Source organism: Anser cygnoides, chromosome 3, assembly GCF_040182565.1.
Source record: "Anser cygnoides isolate HZ-2024a breed goose chromosome 3, Taihu_goose_T2T_genome, whole genome shotgun sequence".
Lineage (NCBI taxonomy): Eukaryota > Metazoa > Chordata > Aves > Anseriformes > Anatidae > Anser > Anser cygnoides.
In genome coordinates, this window is record NC_089875.1 from 113,740,157 (window position 1) to 113,763,274 (window position 23,118).

The 23,118-nt window shown below is 35.3% G+C and overlaps 1 long non-coding RNA gene across 4 annotated transcripts; it reads right to left on the bottom strand.

Moving 5' to 3' along the window:
- Positions 1–292: 292 nt before the first annotated feature.
- On the bottom strand, positions 293–22,158 carry LOC136790542 (uncharacterized). Of its 4 annotated transcripts, XR_010830669.1 has the most exons (7): positions 22,020–22,158; positions 20,727–20,787; positions 20,148–20,390; positions 11,914–12,074; positions 4,991–5,075; positions 3,985–4,178; positions 294–1,813 (listed from the first exon to the last, which is right to left on the bottom strand). It is a non-coding gene; the product is annotated as an uncharacterized lncRNA (long non-coding RNA). The 4 variants fall into 4 exon arrangements; XR_010830671.1 differs by lacking the exon at positions 3,985–4,178 and having other exon boundaries at positions 293–1,813; XR_010830668.1 differs by lacking the exon at positions 294–1,813 and having other exon boundaries at positions 3,383–4,178.
- Between the last annotated feature and the right edge of the window lie 960 nt (positions 22,159–23,118).

The window sequence follows — 23,118 nt, forward strand, 5'->3', positions numbered from 1 at the left end:
TCCCCTCCCCTCCCCTCCCCTCCCCTCCCCCCTCCCCTCCCCTCCCCTCCCCTCCCCTCCCCTCCCCTCCCCTCCCCTCCCCTCCCCTCCCCTCCCCTCCCCTCCCCTCCCCTCCCCCTCCCCTCCTCTCCTCTCCTCTCCTCTCCTCTCCTCTCCTCTCCTCTCCCTCTCCTCTCCCTCTCCTCTCCTCTCCTCTCCTCTCCTCTCCTCTCCTCTCCTCTCCTCTCCTCTCCTCTCCTCTCCTCTCCTCTCCTCTCCTCTCCTCTCCCTCTCCTCTCCCTCTCCTCTCCTCTCTTCTTCTTCTCTCTTCTTCCCTCTTCTCCTTTCTTTCACAAATTTAAATACAGAAGGGGGAAAACTGTAACTTCAAATCACCTCAGTTGTTTTAGTAGATTTTTAGTAGTTGTTTATCGCTGGCTGATTCATGGGAATCATAATCAGTAATCATAGCCATTCCAATTGCTGTGTTGCTATTCAATCAACAGTCTCAAACTGGGAATCACTGACTTATTTCTGTGGCTCAGACAGTGACTTTCAATTCCACCCTGGCTTGGCCATGTCTTCTTGCTATGTCCCCACCTACACTACAGTTTTTCTTAGAAGCAGAAGCACAGTAAATATAACACAATAAAGAGATTTCTGTTAGAAATAACTAAATCAGTAGTTCCTTTCCACATGGGCAATGGATATTTACCCTTTCCTAATGGAGACTACAGTGTAAGAAATAATGACAGATCATTCAGAGAGCTTTGAAATATCCATTGGGGATGCTTAGTCCAGAGGACCAGAGTAAATCTTCCTAAAGTACACCATTGAATCACTCTGAATTACTTCCTAACATAAGCATGTCCTTACTATGTCTGATATGGCTTCAGCTGGTTTTAGTGTTCTTGTTCACCTAGTATATAAATTAAGTTAATAGTTCTAAATGAAGATGGAAAGGTTGAGAAATATATAAATCACTGATGAAAAGTGCTTTGAGAACTTTGGACATTAGCCTTGTAAAGCATCAAAGTACTGTCATATGAAGCAAATGCCTTATTGTCTTGATATTTAATGAGGTAAATAAATTCAATGTTGTAACATTAAGGATTGGTTAGAAAAGTAAACATTAAAAACACGTAAAGGAGAAGAACAAGTAAGCAATTGCAATGCCTATGGGGTTATTGCAGGGTTAGGCAAAGAACTATTGTACAATGAAATCTTGTTATAAAAGAAATATTATTTGAATTTTTACTGTTTCATTTGTTGAGTGTTATATTTGAAAGAGAGTGAATCTATCAGGATTAGATATCTAATTTAGAAATGTAATTAAAATTGGTTTCTCTTTCCTTTTGAGTTCACTCATTTTTATAGGATTTTATAATAGAATAAATATATATTTTAAAAAAGAGTAAAAGCAGATAATTATATGCACAATTATTTTTAAAATACAGTAACAATAGCAAGGATGAGATGAAAAGTATTTATACACCATTATGGTGTCAAGGTATGTCCCACACATTAGTAACAGTCAGAGGATTCATGTTAGTGAACAAAAGATATCTTTAAAAAAAAAGTAATAAATCTATATACATATATATATATATATATATATATAGAGAGAGAGAGAGAGAGAGAGAGAGTAACCTAAGAAACTGATATGCAGGTTAGCTTCTTGCTCTTTTTTCTAAAAGTTATAGTGAATACAGCATCAGTGTGTGTTACAAACATTACCCTCTATCCACCACAGATACACACGAGAGCTCAGTCTGCAGGTTCCGGAGGCAAAGAAACTGCTCTGGCTTGATGTGAAGAGCCAATACATAAGTTGCTGTCAGAGAAAAGATGTTGTCAAAGTGTGTCACATCTATGCTAGAGCATCTGTACCACCATGTATACTGCATCTATATGCATCTACTCTACAGCATCTGTACTTATCCAGTCTGGGTGATCTTATGTGCATTCCGAAGACCCAGATGAGGGTCTATTTATCATTTCTGTTTTTACAGACTGAAAATTCTTATAATTTTATACAGAGTGGATGAAAAACACTAAGTGTACTACCAAACTTCACAAATTCTAAGGAAATGGAGATGAGGCTGTGGAATAACCAAATAAACTGTTGACCTAGAAGCAGCCTAAAGATTGTCCTTAACCAGGGCCTTCCATTCTTCATTTTTATACTATTACTTGCCTTCAAGTGCATGATAATTATTTTCTCAAGAACCAAGACCCACTGAATTTTATGGCTGAAATTGCAGCTTTTTTTTTTTTTCCCCCTAATTCTTCTACATGTTGGTTCAAACAAATACCATAAAATATGTAAGTCTTGACATTACTTTGTAGTCAGACAACCAACTATATTTGTCACCTGAGGTTTAAAGCAAAGCAAAAATTTAAAGAGCATATTGATTCCTGAAGATATTCTACGCAGAAATTGTTTTCATATAATATCAAAAGCAAGGGTTTAAAAATCCTCAAAAGTTGATTTCATAGCTACAAATTTCATTTTGCTGTTAAACAGAAATAAAATTATGTATATACTGTAGATCTTTCTTTATTTTTTTTTTCAAATCATGTAATTTTCCAGGAATTATATTTCCTTACAAGAGAACAAAAGTAGCATCTTTCAGAAAGTTAGCTCCTCCTGAAAGCTACTTAGATGAGTAAATTCTTCTAGATTAGCTCAAAAGCTTGCAGAGTTAAAGATCAAAAGTATTTGCTTACAGAGTATTTTCCCTGACACTTACAGTGGAGAAAGAATCTCTTTCATTTTGTAAAGGGTTTGCTTGGTTGATCCAAATAACCAACTCAGTATCCCAAGGGAGAATACTAATTATATAGTGATGTAAATATGTTGTTTCAACAAATAGGAACCGCACAGGACTCCTACCACCCACATAAAACTCTAAATAGAATTCAGCTTGTTTTCCCTTTCCCTGTAATCAGGTAATATTTAACTCTTTTAGTTGCACAAGGTCTTTCCAAGTTTTTAGTGTCATTTTTATATTATTGAAATTATTTTATCATCCATTTAAATCTCAGCTTCCCTGAAGCACAGATATTTTGAATTAAAGATTGTGCATAACCAGCTTCATAGTTAATTCACCTGGGGATGCTATGGTCTAGAGTTTATTTTTATTTTAATACATTAATAAGACTGAGACTAGGAACAATTTAGGGAAGGAACATTTAAAGTACATACTTCATATACATACATATATACATGTATAGATATATCTATGCACCCACCCACATATATATACACGTTCAAGACAAATTCACGTTTGCCTTCAATACTGAAAGACAGGTAATTAACTGCACCTACCTAATGTCTTATTAATTGAATCTTTTCTGGATGAAGTGCATTTAGGACAGAACTCTCATGTTTTGTCAAACATCTTGTTAGAAGTACAATTAATTTTTGCCACTTTTTAAAACAAATTTTCTGAAGCTTCAACAACACTGAATAGAGAGTGGGAGAATTACCTCTTTTGACTGATTGGCTATAGTTTGTTTAATGCACCCCAAAATGTGGTTTGCCCTTTTGGCTGTCAGAGCACACTACTGAGTCATATCAAGCTTGCTGTGAAACAAGCATGTTGGTGAATTCAGACTTTGAGAAGAGGGAAATTCCACAGCAAGTGGAGCTGATATGAATCCCCACTAGCTTTCTCCTTTTGGGATAGTTAGGCAGATTTCAATTTGCCAACTCAAATTCTTACACAAAGGCAGGGTAGTCGGACTGGGTTCGAAAAATGGTGAAGATGAAACCTTACAATATCTTTTAAGAACAAATCCAACATCTTCCCCCAATGCCAAAGTAAATTGGACGTTATTTTGGAGCTTTTGGAGGGAATAGTCAGTGGAGTGAGAGAGTACCAGGCAAAGGCTGTGTTATTGGCATTTATGCCCAAGATATCTGCTTCTGTTGACCATCCAATTTTTCTGCTTTCAAATAGAATACAGACAAATCTTTATGACTGGAATTGTCCCTCTTACTCTTTTTATCCATGGACTTTTACTGTACGAAGACCATTCATCTTTCAGAAGTCTTCTTTAGGACACCAATTAATCTTTTCTTCTGTCCAAAACTGTATTCCATCAAGTTGGTTTCATTCTGTATACACTCTTGTGTTATCAGTTTCATTCTGTATACACTCTTGTTCTCAAGAAGATAGGGAACTATATATTTTCTGAATGAGATTAAAAAGGAGAGGAGAGAGGATTTAAAGCAAAAGAAAAAAAGTTAAGGAGATCACGATAGACATTTATTTATATATATTTTTGTCCTAGTTTTACAGACCACCTTTTCCTATCCCACTGTAAAAGACAAGACCATGTGGAAAAGAAAGAAGGGGTTACTGATGGATTACCTCCCAAAGTGAACCAATTTACCAAACAATTTGGAACATATTTATAGCACCTTTCAAAGGAGATCTCTGATTACATAGAAAATATTATTCCTATGTCTCACTTCACCTCAGAATACTCAGACAGCTTGTTGACTTTTCAAAATATCTGGAGATGCATCATTTTAATTTGTGGCTCTAATATGAAGAAGTAGAAAAACAAACCCAATTAAAAAAAGTTTTCTCTCATTTGCTCATTATAAGGCTCATAAGTCACCTAAGCATTTCCTTGCAGCCAAGTATGGCCTAAGACCTTCAATGAATTTCTAATGATTTTTTTTTTTTTTTTTTGCTTAGCTTGAATATTAATGTATGATGCACTGGGATTTTCCTTACAAAGTGCAATGAGGAAATTTTCAAGGATAAAAGTTCTTCTGGTCCTTTATCCTTTTTTTTTTTTTTTTTTTCTCCCCTGTTGATTTGTGTTAGTGTCACTTTATGTAGCATCCTCACAAATCTGTTACCTTGCTTAATGACCTTTATTCTTAATAAACTGTCTTAAGTTATCCTGCACGTTATCCTAAGTTCATCTGCAATGACCTCGCATTAGTTTTAGATATAGTTTTGTCTCAGAGTCAGTACTCACATGAACTTACTTTTTAGTGTTCTGTTCCCTCTTTCAGTCTCTTGGCATTAGTATGAATGGTGGGAAATGTATGGATATCAAAAAAGGAGTTCTTCCTACAAACAGAAGTTTGTGCATTAATTTGTCTTAAAGAAGATTAATTAAAACTTACAAAGTGTTTTAACAGTAAACTTTATATTCATGTTGTGATGAAATTCTGCTCACATACCCATAGGAATATTTTCCCATGATACACAAATACCCATGTACTTGCTGTTTTGGGCCTTAGGAAATCAAGGCAACTTGATGGCATTTTATCTTTGCAGTTTAATATATGTAAAAAGATTTATTAAATGTTCCCAGGCCATATAATAAGACAATATACTATTGTCTCTTACGCATTTGGATCTTCTAACGTCAGAACAGATGGACTTGTTAACTCTCTGAGGAGCCATGTCACAATTTTAAGACTGGCTTTGAATTTTCCCAGATATATATATGCTCAACCTCTTGCTACTTGTACAATTGCTTAAGTACATTTTTAAGAGAGTCTGCTATTAAATCCTTCTCTGGGTTTGATCAGATTCAAGCCATGAATCTTTTTTATGCATATATATGCTTCATAACAGATTTTTTTTCCTTTCTGTAATAATTGGAGGGTTGATGTCAAGAAGAGTTGACTTGCCATATCTTTTTACTCATCAGAATCCTTTGGAAACTTTCAAAACCAACTTCTATAACAAGGAGCTCTTCTATGATCTAGACCTGACAGGCTGAACAGGCTTTTGATAAAAAATCATATCTATAGATACTGTTCCCAGTACTAATGTTTTTGCAATGGTGAAAACAGTGGGAATAAAAATAGAGAAAATAATGGCTTGAAGCTATGTTTCTTTTAATTACCAAACAGTGCCAAAGATTTGCCTTTATGGCAAAATTGCAGCACATTACTTTGACTAATTTCTCTTAGCCTCTGAAGGATGCAAAATACCAAATGAGAATGATTCCCGGCCCAGGCTATTTTCTCAAATGTACTTATTTGAAAGTATTGGTTGATTTGGAATCAAATCCTTCCAGTATAGATGGAACATTCAGTTATAGATGATTGAGTTCCACTGCATGGGACTGCACTCTTGCACTGTTTCATTTGCTCTTCCAAGAGTTTGTGATAGATTGAAAATTTGTACTTGGCTGGAATAGGGACTAGAAAAAAAATGTATTTGGGTTTTGTTAACTTATTTAGTTGATAAATTCTTCTGACATGTTGATTTCCTGGTTTGGAATGTGTTTGTTTTGGGACGACACGTGCCGTCTGGGCTGTTTTCACACCACAGGTTTTAAGATGCTCTAAGATCCCTTAAATAGAATAAGATATCCCAGCACTTTGTGAACTGTATGACTGTATATAGATTTAAATGAATATGTAAATTTGATAGTTTGAATTGAATTATGGAAGGACATTTTTGAACACTGGTTCCTTGTCACTTTATCAAAGATATCTCTTTAACATCTGCTGATCATTTGCTCTGCCAGGCCAAGGACTTTGTGAACATGAAATGAGTAATAAAGTGCTTCCTTTCTATTATTGTCATCCTGTATTTCTCCTGTTAAGAATTCCTATATTATGGTAACAATCTTACTGTGATAATTAGAAATAACTAAACAAAAATAAAAGATATTAGCCTGCCTGAATATAAACCCGCTATAATCTGAGATATTCAACACTGCCATGTTCTGCTATCCTCTTTTCCAAAATACATTGAATTCCAAACTCTTGCCCTCCTTTTTTATAATGCTGTTATTTGCTGACACTAGATTGCAGATTTAGGAATATTCTCTAACAGGATTCGCAGCATACCCAAACTACTTTTAAAGTTGTTGTCTTTTACCTTCAAAAGGCTAGCTCTTTCAATGGCATTTTGACATAGCTAATATGTTTTAGTTAAAGGCTAAAAGGCTAAGAAAATATTTTTATACAATGGAAATGCTCTTCCAGGTACTTTTAATGATGAAAGGCCAGCCAAGTTTTGCATTCTGTTTCTGTAGCAAATTCTATAGCTATACAGTTAAGCTCGTACTTGCCCTTCTCTCTAAACACTTTTTTTTCCCGCAAGCTTCAAGATTCTGCTGTTCTCTCTTGTAATCATCACAAGATAAAAAAGAAGGTTTCCTTTTTTCTTTTTTTTCTCTTCTTTTCTTTCTTCCTTTTTTTTTTTTTGTTTTTTTCTGGGGGGAAGAAGAAGGAATAATTCTTATAACTTTCTACTTAAATTTCTTGTGAACTTTCAATATCAACTACACTGACAAAAGTTATGCTATTGTTCCTTGCTTTTTTGCCTACAACAAACCTTCTATCATAGTTATATCTCTTTCCAATGAAAACCCAGATGTATAGATGGGCCCAATTTATGACTTCAAAGTTTTATAAGTACTGAGGAGCCACAGATGAATGCTGAATATGGCTTAAACAGTGTTTATTAGTTCAGATTAGTGGGCTGATGCTATCCTCTGCTACCAGAACAGCAAGCACTGAGACTCACTGGGTTGTCTTTTTTTAAGTTCTCTTAAGTTCTCTTTGTTCTTTGAATATGCATCTCAAGCTACTATATTTCTCCTGATACGTCATATTTTCCTAGGCTGTGTAGGCTTAGACATCCTTCTGTGTGTCTCCATGCCCGCTCTTTACAATCTGCCCCTCCCCCTCCCCCCAAGTTAACTGAAGCATTTTGATTTAAAGCTGGTGAACCTTGGCCAAATTATTTTACATTTTGCTGGTGTACTTCACATATATGAAGTTAAACTGAGTGTGTTCTACACTTAAAGAGATATGTTTCTCCTGTTTCTTTCTGCAGTATGCACATATTGCTATCAAGCTTAATTTCACACCTTCAGAGTACAGAAACCTGATTACCTTTCTCTTTCTCTTCAGTGTGAAAATATTACATCAAACAGAAAGTTTCTCAAAAGCCTGGTGCGACACCTATGCACTCTACCTACCTGAAGAGTAGTTTGCTACTTGAGTGTGCTGTTTATTATTGTCTTAGACATATACACATTTCCTGAGATAGTAGCACTGCTCAGTTAAATCTTATACTGGAATGTCTGCAGCAGTCTATTGTTGTTGTTGTTATTATTATTATTATTATTATTATTATTATTATTATTTAAAAGGACTTTATATTTATATTTATATTTATATTTATATTTATATTTATATTTATATTTATATTTATATTTATATTTATATTTATATTTATATTTATATTTATATTTATATTTATATTTATATTTATATTTATATTTATATATTTATATATTTATATATTTATATATTATATTATTATATTTATATTTATATAATATATATATTTATATAATATATTTATTTATATTATATTATATTTAAAAGGACAAGGCCCATCAACTAGTGAGATCAAGTAGAGAAATAAAGAGCATTCTGGTCCAACCCTGTGCTGTACATTTTCACTTTAGAAATATTTTCCATTAAAAAGTCAGAAATGGCTGGTCCTTCAGGGCCCATGAATTTTGTACTTTTGGACTTCATTTAACAAGTGAGGGGAAGGGTGTAATTGCCCAGAACAGCTGATGGTTTAAACACTATCCCAAGAAAGGCTGGCTAAGCTCAGGTTCCCCAGTTCCTTGGCAAGTGTTCCTGCCATCCATGTAATGCTTTGGGGGTATATGGCAGCTTGATCAAGAGCAGCCCTTTTAAGAAAAGTGTTCTTGCTCTCTGTGCATATAATGACAAGAAAATGCATTAAATAGATTCAGGTTTTGAATCTTCTTTTACAGATATGTGTGAGGATGAAATTCAGCTTCTGGCCACCTATAAATTAGGCATTAAGAGTAAGGAAGTCATCAGACTTCTCTTTATACTGAGCAAAGAGAGTTAAATACTTTCAGAACTCAGCCCATCCCATCTTAAAATAGGAGGTTAAAATAGATGGAATGAATGATCCACTGTAAATTTTTATCTCTCTCAGAGATATAACCTAGACAATTAACTTTAATTTTACAACTAGCCTTCAGACACCCAAAGTTAAGAAAGATGAGTCTCACTTTACAGTGACTGAACGGATAATGTGAATATGTACTTTACTGGGTACTGTCGGGTTGAGGTGATATAAAATTAAATCATTTAAGAGATTTTCATAATGTACAATTTTTTATTTATTTGTAATTTTCCCTTATGATTTCAAGACATAGTACAATCTAGAGCAGATGAAGTTTATGGTCACTTGGAAGCTACTGCAGACTGCATGAGACTACTGTCATGTATTCGATATTTTTCATCTTAATTGGTGATCAAGGCAAATTGGATTCCCTGAATAATAATAATTTGTTGTTTTCATAGAGGCTATCTGGATACACACATAACTGGCAGAAGGAGGTTTGTGTTCTGCCTTTCAAACAAGTGAGTCTTCAGCGGTCTCAATTCTCTCTGTTGATCTTGTGGCTTTTATCATATACTAGTCCTACAGTATGTTTTAACTGTGATTTGGCACTGGATTCACTGTGCTGGCTAAACAGTCCAGATGTTTCAGTTTACAAAACCTATGATTTTAATCTCTAATGTTGCATCATCAGCATTTCTAACACAGTGGCATGATAGCTGATAAGGAGTCATTTAGAAGGAAGTTTGTCTTCCATATCATCACAGTGTTTTTTTGTTTGTTTGTTTGTATGTTTGTTTTTGTTTTTTTTTAGGCTTCAAGTCACAAGGCAATGCTGTGTACTTTTCAAACTGTCAGCATTTGTTATGTCTGGGAGACTGATTTTCCTGTGATCTATGTCAGAGTCAATGGGCGCCTGAAGTTGTTTTATGAACTCCTATTATTGCTTTGATGCTAATTGTTTAAGTGCAGACCTAGAAAAGGCAATTGTTATTCTTAGCCTCTTTTTGACTCAGAGAATCATAGAATGGCTGAGGTTAGAAGGGATCTCTGGAGGTCACCTGGTCCAACCCCCCCACCCTGCTCAAGCAGAGACACCTAGAGCTTCTGAATATGTCCAAGGAAGGAGACTCCATAACCACTCTGTGCACCCACACAATAAAGAATTATTTCCTCATGTTCAGGAGGAATATTCTGTTTCAGTTTCTGCCCGCTATGTCTTGTCCTGTCACTGCGTATCACTGAAAAGAGCTAGTTTCAGCTTCTTTGCACCCTCCCTTCAAGTATTTATTGACAAGAGAAGATTGGTAAGTTCCCCCCTGAGCCTCCTCTTCTCCAGGCTAAACAGCCCCAGGTCTCTCAGCCTTTCCTGATAGGAGAGATACTCCAGTCCCTTCATCATCTTCATGGCCCTTCTTTGGACTTTCTTGACTTTTCTTGACTTTCTGGACTTTCTTGACTGAGGTCAACTGAGTCGAGCCCCATGTGTCTGCTTTGGGGTAAACTGAGATGCTGTCAGGGTTCTATTAACTGTATTGTCAGATTTGCATATGGCAGCAGGCTGCCATGTTTAGTCAACTGAATATGTTGTAGGAATCTTAAATAATTTCACCTCAGACTTCGATACAGTATATATCAGTTTATGAAGGTCCATATTTGAAGCCTCCTTTTCAGGAAAGGAATATATATTGAAGGGTACTATTAGGACCATTTTGAAATGTCTGGTTTGGGACGAGATGACTTAGATCTCTGTAAGTACTCTTCCAGTCCATTGAGTATAAATAAATTCTGTGCAAATAATTCAGACATAATTGTCCATATTATAGATTTATAGAATGATTTGAATTGTAAGTGACCTTCAGGATCACTTAATTACAACCCTCTGCCATGGGCAGGGACACCTTCCACTAGACCTGATTGCTCAAAGCCCCATCCAGCCTGGCCTTGAACACTTCCAGGGCTGGGGCATCCACATGTTCTCTGGGCAACCTGTTCTAGATATATATTTAATATATTATGGATATTCAAAGTTCTTAGTCTCCACTGATGCTTTGCATTATGATGACTTCTCTTTCCATTTCTCTTTCTTTTCTCCTACAACATTATCTTCCAGTGTTGTAAAAACAACATTATTAAGCTGTTTTGCTGGTGTATCGTATCACCTTGAATCACATTTATGTAGACAGATGCTATTGTTATATATGTAGATCTCCCCTTTGCTCTAAGAGTTCAGCTGACCTACCACAGTCCTCATGACTATCTCTGATGACAAAGTGAATAAGTCAGTCCTTGTTTGCAAGTCTTACTTTCTCCTATTCTTCTCAACTCGTCTTTTTTTTTTTTTCTTTTCTTTCTTTTTTAATATTTACCTGCAGCTTTCCACTTGTGTAACAGTATGTGAGCATTGTACTTGTACCTCTCTCAATCCTGGACATTTTCCAGCTTCTCTACTAACTCGAATGGCTATGTGGCCAGCTGCTCTAACAGAGGTGTAATCATAAACTGGTTGTTATATTGTCTACTTGGGTTTGTCATTTTTTGCTAACATCAGTGTGGGATTGAATTGGAAGATTTCTGGCAGTTTCTGGTGCTTTTATATACACAATGTACCTGTCTCTTCTTATTTCTTCATGTAAGTGAGGAAATGTGTTAGGTTGCACTAGGCTCTCTACAGCTGTTTTCAAGTCCTATTTATTTTAAACTAAACTTTATTTCTTTACTATCTTATGGGGAAATTAATCTCAAACATATGGGGCTTTGACTTTTTTTTTTTCTCTGTTAACACTTCAAGGACTTCTTTGTCCATCCCTTCTATTGTGTAAACGTAGCTTCCAGGATTCTTGTTCAGTCCATAATAAGCTCAAGTCTTAAGTAGCCAAGAGATGAATGGAAGACATTTTTATTTAAAGACATCTTCTTTAAATTTTGTCACTTTGGAGAAGTCCGTTAAGAACTTTTTCTTCCATGCTTTGGCCTCAGCCTCTCACACATCTCTATCCTATATTTGAATGCTCCTTGGAAACTGGTATTAGTAACCTACCTTTCTTTTCTTTGTATCTTTGTTTGTCTTTTTCCATCTGAATTCTCCACAAATGGACAAGTTCAGGAACCATAATGATCCTGTTCACTCCAGATCCTCATCTCAGCTTTGTGGAGCAGAATAAAATCCTGTGCTACCTGTACTCTTTTTGCATCTTTGCTCTGGAAAAAAAAAAGAAAAAAAAATTAGTGCATCTTTATGCTGTGTTCCTCTTCCCACCTTCCCATTTTATAATGAGTAAAAATAGACCTCCTCAAATCTCTTATGACAGCCCTATACCACCTCATATGTATTGAAATAACTCATGATGTTTGAAATATTTTATTTCATTCATCACTACCTAATATTTCAAAATTTCTATGACTGGCTATATTATTCTTTTGAATGTATTATATAGATATATATATAGACTGGTACATCATAAATTTGAAATAATCTGTGACTGGAAACAGACATGAATTTACTAAGGTAGATAGTGGAATTATAGCCTAGAATAATAACTATGAATATATCATGCACATTCTCAGTCCCACTGTGTAATGTCTATTTCCATGTAAACTATCCTTTAATGTAATGTAATGTAATGTAATATATTTTATTTTATTTTATTTTATTTTTTTTATTTTATGTATTTTATTTTATTTTATTTTATTTTATTAATTTATTTTAATGTTATCTTTTTTAATAAGTAGTAAATTTGTATAGAAAAAGAACTGAATACAAAATTAAATTTTTATACAAAAAAGAGTTCTTACAAAAGAATACAGTTTGTATCCTTAATTCCACTTGACAACAGCTATAGCCATCACAAAGTTGTAAAACTTGGGAAGGGGCCTTGGTAGGAACGGATGTTGCTTGTTGTATGCCAGGCATATATCCCCAACATGGAAAACAGCATCCCTGGAGATCTATATGATTGTCTGAGCAAGGGACAGAAATTCAGTTGTGTCTCATATCTGGTTCTCCACATACCACTTTACATGTAAGAGACTATAGGATGCTAATGTCCTTTGCATTCTTATTCCCTGGTATTTCAAAACTATGTTTTGGTTGTTAAAATTCTACCCTGTAAGCCTTACTTTTAGTTTGACCTTTTTCAGAGCCAAGACCATGCCATCTTCCACCTAATTAGCTATTTCTTCGGAGATATTTTGTAAGCGTGTCTCATTTCTCAGTTTTAGATTCTGAATCTGATTTGATGAGCTAATGATCCTATTAGTAGACTCAGCATGGTAGTGACATTTTCAGAAATAGTATATAGGAAGAGATCGGGAGATAGGTTGTGTTTCTTACACATTACTCATATTCTTCCTGTTCCATCCTTCCAAAGAATCTGCATGGTGACATTTTGAGGATAAATAGAACAAAAATATTTTATAACTGGGTGGCAACATTCTGCTGATTCTGAATTTGAGTTGGTAAACTGCTCCTAGGGTCAGAATATCTTGTCTCATTGCTAATTACCTGAGGTGGTTGTTGTTGTTGTTGCTGTTGCTGCTGTTGTTGTTTTGTTTTGTACTGTCTGCAACATTTTGCTGTATTTGTTTTCATTTGAACTAAAATGTAGCTGGAAATATCCTTTCTATATCTTATTATGCCGATTTTCTATCACCCTTTTTATGAAAAAGTCAGACTCTGACTTTAGCAGCTAAGCCGTGGCTTGAGCAGCTAAGGACTCAATTGGTATTCAAGGATATGTTTCCAAATTTTAACTATTAGTTCTGCAATTAGAGGGAGACAGTTTTCTGCAGAAGGTAAGAGTGGGAGGCAGCAGCCCCAGGAAATGGAAAGATCTGGAGATAAGTTTTACAGCTTTGATAAGGTTTGTGATTTTAATCACTCTTCTACCAAACTGGACAAAACCACACCACTTCCTGACTGGCTCTGAGTATATAAAGACTGGATAAAATACTCAGTGTGGTAGTGCATGTGAACAAAGCTGACAAAGAAAGCATTATGTGGCATTCTCATGATTAGCAGATACAAAAATCGGAAGCTGGATATTTACTGCTGAAAAATATTTGTGCACTATCTATGGTCACTTATTTGTGCTATCAGAAAACCTTACTAGGTTTTGCAAAAATTTATATTAAGTCCTTGCACTCACTGTTACACCCAGCTAAGATTTTTCTTAATCGCTACTGTGATTAGAAGCAGTAGGAGGACTACTGTTAGAGTTGGAATCTTCACCGCACATATTTTCATAAGAAAAAGTATCTTAATGTGAATCCAACTTGGACTAAAGCATTGATGATTTTGGAAAATTAATTAATTCTGCAGTATTTTCAAGTGCCCAGTACTTCTGCTTGAGGAAAGGACACAAGGCTTACGACAGAGCCAGCTTTTCATGTTGCATAGTCCCAAAGCATCATGAAGAATTGGTATTACACTTATACCCTTTCAATTTCAAATGATTTTTTAAGTTCCTGGCTTAACTGATTATATTTTTTAGTCTTGTGTTTTAAATTCAGTATTCTTATCAAACAGAAGAATCGAATTTAAGATAAAACACTCTTCCCTTCATTTTTATTTATTTATATATATATTTATATATTTCACAGTAATGATTGAAAAATACCATAATCTTTCAATGCTCTTGTTCTCTTAAGGCCTTATTTAGTCTAAAATTATATTTTTCTCCTTTCTGTAGTCTTTACAACTTACACAGCATTTGCTCTTCACGACATTACCCTAGATCCTCTCAGTTCATCTTCTATTTCCATATAATTTACTTCCATTATATGTTTCTCTTTCAGAACATCTAGAGTGCTCTCAGAACATTTCTTTCACTCTTCTTTTCAACCTGAAGCCTTTCACGTAGAAACTTGTTATTATCTATCACAGTACTAACATCTTTCAGCTTCTCCAATTTTGTCTCTTTGAACATTTTATTACAGAAGAATGTAATATTGAACAATAATTTTTATATTTATTGGTTTATTTTATTTTATTTTATTTTATTTTATTTTATTTTATTTTATTTTATTTTATTTTATTTTATTTTTATTTTTATTTTTATTTTTATTTTTATTTTATTTATTTATTTATTTATTTTCTGCAGAGCTCAGTCTTCAGTATCACCATACTCTTAAAAGTCATGGAATAATTCAGTTTGGAAGGTCTCTAGTCTGATCTGCTTGGAGCAGGTTCAATCGTAAATACAGACCGGGTTGCATTGTACTTTGTCCTGTCAGGTTTGAAAACCTCCAAATACTGAAAAATAACAGATTCTCTGTATGAGCTGTGTCAAGGCTTAATTATTCTCATAGGTAACATTCTTTTCTTCATATCAAATCAGAAGTTTATTTCAGTTCACGACTACTGTCTTTCCTTATTTCACTATCCACCTAAGTAACGATCCTGGCTCCATTTTGGGAAGCTACCCAAAAGTACTGACAGGCTGCAGTTAGACCCCACCCATGCTAGCTCTTTGTGCTGAAAAGCCAAAGTCCCTCAAACTCTCCTCACAGGGTAAGTGCTCAGGCCCTGACCATCCTGGGGCCACCAGCTAAACTCTCTTGTAAAAGCACCCTTCTTATATTGGGAAGTTCAAAACTGGGTACAGTATTCCAGGTGTGGTCTAAAGACTGCTAAGAAGCTTCCTTGATCAGGCATTATTTTGTTCATGTAGAATTTATTTTTTCTTACCTTGTAAGCCTTCTTCACTGCAGCAGTGCAATGTTGACTCATGTATAGCCTACTATCAGTTAGCACCCCCAAGCCATTTTCTGCAGATCTATCCTTACTCAGTGTCCAGCCTGAATTAATGCAGACGTTTTATTCCTTCCCCATTGCAGGCCTTTGCATTTGTCCTTGTTGAATTTCATAAATTTGTTCTAGGATTGTTTCTCCAGCCTGTCCATGTGTCTGAATGGCAGCCCTGTCCTTTACTGTCCACCTAAAATTAGTATAATTTGAAAAATTGAAGAATGGCCTTCTGCCTCTTTCTCTACATCACTCATAAAAGCATTAAATGAGTCCCAGGGTAGATCCCTGAGAAACTCTGTGCTACCTGGATCCAGGTAGAATATGAACCATTATCTGCTGTCTTTGTGCCCAAGTATTTAAGCAGTATTTCATCCATCTAGTAGTTCAGGTATCTAGATCATAACATGCCAACTTAAATACATGGATTATGTTGAGGAAGCAACAAAAAGCCCTGTCAAAAACTTTGCTAAAGTCAAGATACACAACAGTTACTGTTCTACTCTCACCCACAGGCCTGTTTTTTTTTTTTTTTTTTTTTCTTCACAGGAGACAATCAATTAGGTCTAAGTAGGTATCAAGCAGATATTTAGTCCTTTGTGAATCCATGCTGTCTCTTCCTGGTCACCTTCTGCTTCACATGTTCAGAAGTGGCTTCCTAGAGGACACATTCCATGATTTTCCCTAGAACTAAGTTTGGACTGACTGGCTTGCAGCTTTCTGGACTGTTTTTCTTGACCTTTTTGGAAAAGGATGCAACATCTGCCTTTCTCCTAGTATCTGAGGGCCTTTTGAAGTTGACAGACAGTAGCCTTGCAGTGAAATCAGCCAGCTATCTCTACCCTTCGATTCATTCTTGTGAGTTCTATGGACTTGAGAGGGGTTTGGTTTCTTAAGAGATACATGGCTTGTTCTTCTTCCAGTGCTGATAGTTGCCTTCTTCCTGGAACCTTGTTTTTAGACACAAAAAACCTGAGACCATGTCTGTGAAGCTGAAGCAAAGTAGGTATTGAGTACCCAGCCTTCTCTGCATCCTCTGTCATTGAATCACCTGCCCTATAATTTTTCTTACTTTTAGCATTATATAGCAGTAGAAGCTCTTCTCCTTGCTCTCCAATTCCCTTGTCAGATTCAACATGAGTTAGGTTTCGGCATTCCTAAAAACATCCCTCATGATTTGGCAAGATTTCTGTATTTCTCCTCTACAGCATATACTCACTTCCACCTTCTGATACATCATTTTTGCACTGAGACTTAATCCTGAATTCCCTATATAGTCAAACCAGTCTCCTGAGCTATCTAGTTGTACTTCAAGATTATTCATTCTATGCTTCCTTAATTTATTTATTAAAATAATATGTTTGCAAGGAATTTCAAAAGCTTTTAATATTCAATATTCTGGTGATCTGATATCATATCAATATACTTTATCTTCTATATTTACGCAGTTTTTAAATACCTTATGATTTTAAACACATATTTAATCCTTTTAACACATTAATAAAAATTTCATGTCCCTCTCTCAAAAAAAAAAAAAAAAAAGTTAAATAAGTCTCCTTTCTTTAGTCACTAAATAGTCTTCCTGCTGTATGAATGCTCTTCACTCAGTGGAAATGGGGATATAAGAAAGAGGAAGGATAACAAGGAGTGGTTGAAAAGCTGCTGTTGAAAAGCTCTATACCTAGTTTGTCCAGTATTTTATTTAGTATTTTAGATACAATAGATACTAGTCCATGCAAATTTGCATGAATTTTACCAAAGTATAATTGAAAATAATCTTATAATTTACTTGGATATCATATTATCATATAGCCTTTGCATGGCCTACGGAAAATATGCAGGGCGGGATGTTCTTTTTTTCTCACTTCCTTTTTATTCTTGAAGGATTCCAATTATTTTCCATGTTCTTATGACATAAAGGCTAGCAGCATAATTTTTTAATGTCTATCTCTTCTCTTTTTAGTTCTGCCACACCTGATCACATTTTTTAATCTTAGAGTGTAACTGAAAAAAATTGAAGAACATAGTCCTTGTTTCCACTATTCTTCTAGCTACACCTTCACTTAGAATGTTTTGTGGATGTAATCTGAGCCGAGGTTGCTAATTTGTTAAGCTCATTAACCAAATTGTAAATTCCATCCTTCCCTGGCACTTTTCAATTATGTAATTTTCTTTTGCAATATGAGCTCACTTCATTTCCATAAATGATACCTCTCCATGTATTATTATACATGTATCTGTCTAACCACAGTGCCTCAAAATTTTGATTGTTGACTGGAACCCCATTGTGCTTGGTGCTGAGTAAATACAGATCAATAATGAAGCAAACCTGTCTCTACTATAAAAAGCATAACAATAAGATGAGAGACAACAGGTGGATGCAGACAGATGAGACAAAAATGAGACAAGACTTATTTTCACTGTCTTAGGAGTATGCCCCAACTCCAATATATTTCAATGGGTGCATATTTTCATTTGAGCTCACTTGTGTCTGAGAAATAAATATTTTTTTAAAAAACTAAATTGGTTTTACATTTAAAACAAACAAACAAACAAACAAAAAAAAAAAACACAACCTTGTGCCTGTGGTTTTGTGTTTTGTTGCTTGTGTCCTGTTTTATGACTTGTTGCTAGTGTCTTGTTTGTTGAGATTTTCAGTCTGCAGGTATGACCACTTAAGTACCAAAAGAATAGCTTTTGGCATTATGAGGACATTGTCATTGCTGAAACTTGACAGGAGAGGCTGGACAGCATTGGTGTTGGCTGAATTTTACTCATGTCTCCAACTAATGACTTGAGGGTCTTTACCCTCCTTCCATGGGGACAGGAATAACCCAAATTTTAGTCTGTAATCCATACCAAATTAGTACACTACATTTTGAATTGGCTTATTTGCAAGGTTATTATCTTTTTAATCTTACTGTATTTCACTGTATTATTTTAGTTGGAGATCCCTTAGGCCTCTTTTATCATAAGATTATCTTAATTTGAAGGAACAATATATTTCTTCTAGAATGCTAATTCCAGTTCTGCATATGCTCTCTGGATTTGTACTCTTGGACCCATTATTATTAGAGGCTAGATTTGTACAGTGCCCTTTGAGAACAGATAGCTCTGACAGCTGATGAATTTTGAATTTGTGTTCATATTTCATCAGACAGTGTAGCTGAGTCATCAGCAACAATAATACAGTTTACCACTTGTACAAGCTACCGTTTTATAGAGGAAGGATAAGCAACAATTATTCTGTGACTATACCTGTGTTTGTAAAACTTAGCTGTGATGTTTTGCTCAGATCTGTGATAGAATTCACAAATGCCGTTCTGTGGCATTTCAGTGGATTTCAGTGCTCTGAATTCCGTACAGAGCACACTTTGTAAACTGTCATGAGGATGGACTGTATGATCCTTAGTATGCTTGTGCTCAAAGGGAGGAAGGATAAGGAACTAGTGAGTCAGTTCGAAGGAAAGACAATCTATGTTAAAGAAGTGATTATTACAGAAACCAGCTTAGTTCACTGGCTCAGTTGGACATCCGTGCATGAATACTTTGTGTGGATGGTTCTCTCAGGCATGGTAATTATTAGGGAGGGCTGGGAACGGAATGAGTTAAAGTCTACATGCAGAACTTGCTGAAAAGTAGGGCTTTACATTTGCAGGAATTTAGGGTAATTAGTGTTCTTGTCTATTTCTCAAATAATCCTAGCTATTAGACTGATGTTACTGTCATTTCCACTGGGTGGTTGCAGAGGACCTGGCTCTTGATCCACTGTATGAATCTAGTTTGGATATTTCATAGTTTGTGGAATCCTTGTCCTTACGGCTGATCTGCCAGGAACCCAGCCCTGGAGTCACCCCAAACTTGTTTAAACCCATGATATTTGAAATGAGACCATTGGACTCAATAAACTACATGTTTCTGTATAACTTTTTTTTTTTTTTTTTTTTTGTCAGGGCTTAATTTGATTAGCTGTACAAGTTGGCAGCTGCCTACATACAAATACCTTATCAGTAGTCTAAACAATGTGATTGCTCTAACTGAGAAAAATAAATTGTACTTGACGTACATATGAAGTGTTTCCAACTAAACTTTCTACCACTACAGAAATGCACCTGATTCTTTCACAAAACTTACAGGTGGTAACTGGAAATATTCATCAGCATTCTCTGTTTGGCCTGTGAAACTTTTGGCCTGTGAAGCTTTTAGGATAAAAGGTGAAGATCAGCTATAATATGGAGTTTTGGATACTGCTAAGGAAAAGAAGAATCATACTGAAAACTCTTTTCAACCTCACTTGCAATCATCAAAGAAAAGAATACCAAAAGAATACCGCTTTATCATGGTAAGCATAAATTTGAGCATAGGTCTCCTATAACTGAAGCGAGGTTAAACAGGTTCCAAACAAGGTTAAAGAACACACCCGTAATCATTTCCATAAAACTGTATTTTCAAACAAATGGCTTAAAGATTTAGATTTTCTTACAGTGAAGAACTAAAAAAAAAAAAAAAAAAAAATTAGCAGGACATACAGTTTTCCTCTAGCTTGCTTTGCTTCATTCAGGGAGCAGCACTGTATAGAAATGCCAAAGCCTCCCAAAACTTGTTGTATCTTCATCCACAAGGGCTTTGATACTGCTGCCTCCTCAGCAACATCAGCAATTTACTAGGAAAGTTGTTGTCCACCAGGTCAAACTATGAATAGGAAATCCCTTTTGCCACAACTTCACACTCACACCAGACTTGGCAGGACAGACCGATGAACAGAGAAGTATCTGTAGAAGTGTTAGAACACAGACTTCAAGACAGATTTCCACCAACCCAGGAAAAATTACTTGCTCATCCCTTCAAACTGAACTCTGGTATACTTTCTGGTATGAACATAAACAAGAGTTTGTTTAGAATTAAGCTCAAAATGTTAGTCCTTTGATATATTTTTGTTTGGAAGTGTTTTCACTGTTTCCCAGACAATGTCTCCAGCAAGCTAGCTGTTTGTTTCATTTGTTTTGTTTTGTTTTGTTTTCTCAATAAGGTTTCTTAGAGAAATAAGATTTAAGTGATCATATTGTATGTCCATCCATCCCACCCCTTTCCTTGTCCATAGCTTTTACCTTGTCCACCAGGCTGAATGAACTTTGTCATAGGCACAGTTGTTTCAAAGACATTCTGTTCCTAGACATGTTGTGAAAACAGACAGGTAAGTATTTGGGAGAGAACATGCTGCTGTCTGCAGTATGACCTCAGCCCTTATTGAACAGTAGGGAATACACATAGAAGTGCATTATGAAAACTTCAAGCACCAGATAAATATTATGTGGAAATCATATCTTCCAAGATAACACTGGACACAACTCCATAATCAAAATTTATTGATTTCTTGGTTCATTAAACTATTAGGTTTTAGTTTTAAAAAGTTTCTTTGTTTAAAACACTCTTCCAATCTATATTTCCAGTTAGCATTATTTCCTGAAATATCTAATTCCACTTTTTTCTTTTTTTTTCTATTTACAAGTCTCTTCTTTTTCCTCTCCCCAAGAAACTTAGAACTACTCTCTTCATACTTGACAACTAGATATGGAGCCATATGAAGCAGAAGGAAGTTTCCTTCACAGTTTCTGCTTCTTACAGTATCTCGACTCTTACCTTTACTCTTACCTGCCTTTCCTACATTAGTGCAAAGAAAGCTGTTTTGGAGATTAACTTTACCATCTGATGTCTTGTTTTCCATAAACTACCCTGAATCACGTTTACAAGAGCTGTGCCACGCTGTGAGCATAAGTGTTGCAATCTGGCCAGATATTTGCCTTCTAAGTCAATAACAAAATTTGTCAAGTTAATAACATGTAATTAATGAAAAGGAAATCCTTTTATTTTGATCTGAGTTCACTTTTTTTTTTTTTTTTTTTTTTTTTCTAGACCAAGAATGAATCATGGAGAACCAGCAAAACTCAGGTGAAAAATGAAATGAAAAATGTTAAGGTCGGGCAGCTTGCTCATTGTAAATGCTAATCTGAAAGCAGATGGAGTGCATCTTCATACACTACATCCTGAGACACTCTACTCAACAGGCCAGTCCATTTGATGAAGTACATTGCTGTCCTGAATTTTAATATGACAGGTGTACTTTTAAGTCTCTTGTTTATACTTTAATACTTGAGGTCAATGGCAGGACTACAGCACACTCTTATTTATCTACCCTTATTTGTTGATCATGTGTAGCAAAAAGAGAACGTGCAGAGGCCCTCACCCATACATTGGATCTGTTACTCTGTGCAGCTACATCATTGAGCAAAGTACCAAACTTAATGCTTGTGAAAAGACTTTACAGAAACTACAGAATACTAAAATGAAACATTCACAATAAAAACACATTTTTTTCCTCAGCCAAGCATTAAAACACTTACAGAAGGGCATGGGCTCTCTCTATGCACCTAAAGGTGGGATCCACAAATCCTCACATGGTTTCATCACATCCAGCACACTTCTCTGTCCCTCCTAACTAAACTTGCACAGAGGCAGCTGTTCCCAAATTGCCATTGTGACATAATTCAATTCTATTTCTGAAGTCATTACCCTAGGCCCGTTGCTATGACAACACAACACTCTCTGTTGCTAATGCGTATGTCTCAGAAACAATTAGAGAAGTACTACTATCCCCAAATTGACTTTAATTAGATTAGTTAAAAAATTATTCTCTACTACCATACATCTGTGGAAGGTGTATGATAAATCTTTTCCTTAATAAATGATTACAGACAAAAATAGCTTGATTCTGATACATTCCCCTTAGTTTTATAGCTGTTGACCTTTTATTTCCATGTAAGAAAAAAGAAGGTGAAATTAACAATTCTCTTCCTCCGAGTTAGGAATATGAAATAACCACAATTAACCAGGAAGCCTTAAAAGGAAACTATATATTTCTTTCTTAAACACATTATTTCTTCTGAAAAATTTTAAATGTTCAAATAGATCTAGAGGCTTTTAGGTTCTTACTGTAATTATTATATTTTTTTCTCCTTGTATTCTAGTACTTATTACAAACATGGGAATTCACTATAGGATGTATCTGATTATACAAACTTGTCCTTCTATAAAAATACATGTAATTTGCCACTAAGATAAGTTTTCAAGTCTCATTCCAAATGATTTTTATCCCACTTACCGTTTAATTATATTCTTTTCTTTTTTTTTTTTTTTTATATCTATATAATGTATATATAGATATATTTTTCTGGTAGAACTTTATCCTAATTTTCTGTTTGACAGGGATAATAGAGACTATACAACAAAGTACTGGTAAGATTGGTGGGACTGATCTCACCCTTCCAGTGGGGTTCTGCCAAGCCAACGGGTCCTTTGCAGTCTTGAACTCAGTGTTCTGGCAATGTTTTTGCCTATCATGGTGTGGAAACAGAAGAAGTCAGATTTTCAGCATTGTAGATGCAGCCAGAGATTTATGTTCACATATTCACAAATACATAAATAAATAAATCTTTCAAGATC